Source organism: Ursus maritimus, unplaced genomic scaffold (assembly GCF_017311325.1).
Source record: "Ursus maritimus isolate PB19 unplaced genomic scaffold, ASM1731132v1 scaffold_17, whole genome shotgun sequence".
NCBI classification, from domain to species: Eukaryota; Metazoa; Chordata; class Mammalia; order Carnivora; family Ursidae; genus Ursus; species Ursus maritimus.
The window spans coordinates 54127759-54128799 of NW_024424119.1; the positions used below are offsets into that span (position 1 = coordinate 54127759).

Sequence of the window (1041 nt, forward strand, 5' to 3'; positions counted from 1 at the left end):
AGTGGGAGGCCTTTGTCAAGGGCAAGGACAATGGTGAGTGCAGCGCGGGCCTGTCCCTCCCCCTGCCAGCACAGGTGGTCCCCCTGCCCCAGGGCTGGCATCGCTGTCCCGTGCCCCCCACCCCGGGCCAGGCCACCCAGGGCCAGGCCTTCTTGCTGCGGCGGGACAGGAGGCGTCTTGCTCGCCCCTTCCCTCCCGTCCTGTCCCTATGGCTCCTGGACAAGGCTGCCCATCCCTCCAGCCGGCCCTTTCCTTTGGGGGTTCCGTTGCCCTAAATAAAGGTTTTAGTGGATAGATGGCTTCAGACTCTTAGGAGAGAGCGCGGACACAGTGTCCACTGACCGCTTGGTTTCCAGAGGTGGAGGCAGGCCCCAGCACCGGGCGGCCTCCCAGAATCCTACACAGTCCCCAGCAAGAAACGGCCGTGCCCACGCTCTGGCCTGCCTGCGGCCGCCCTCAAAACCCTCAAGCCCCACACGGGGGCTCCCAGACTAGGGCTTGGGGCCTGGCAGGGCCAGCAGGTTCTGGGCACGGGACACTGGCCTTTCAGGGCCTACGCGCTGGCCAGGCCTCGGGGCCAGGGGAGGGGCCTCGCTGCCATCCAGCCCCTGGCACGTGAGGCAGCAGGTGCACCCCAGGGGCTCCCTGGTGGCGGTGGCGTTCAGGCTTGGCTGTGGTGGAGAGCCGGGCTCTGGAGTTGCAGCCCGCCCTCAGGCCTGGCTTTGCCTTCTGCCAGCTCTTCCCGGGCCGTTCCTCCCTTGCCTCGAGAAACAGCTCTCATGTCAAGTGCTTGCTGAGGATTACAGGAGGTTTGGGGAGGGTGCTCCACGAGGGGTCTGAAACTAGCGCCCGAGCCCCAGAAATGCCCTCTGCAGGCTCCAGGGACACTCCGAGTCCCTTCTGGCTCTTCAGCTTCTGCGGACGAGCGTCTGGTGCCCAACACCCACCCCTGTAAGGACGTCACCTGGACCCCGGGGCCCCGGACGGCCTCTCTGGGGTCACGGTGTTGGAGTCACGCCTTGAGAATGACTCCTACCTGTT

The 1041-nt window shown here is 66.1% G+C and overlaps 1 protein-coding gene across 7 annotated transcripts in view; it reads left to right on the top strand.

Moving 5' to 3' along the window:
* Positions 1 to 1041, top strand: part of USP20 (ubiquitin specific peptidase 20) — a 47353-nt gene that overhangs the window by 42959 nt on the left and 3353 nt on the right. The gene's annotated exons all lie outside the window — the stretch shown is intronic.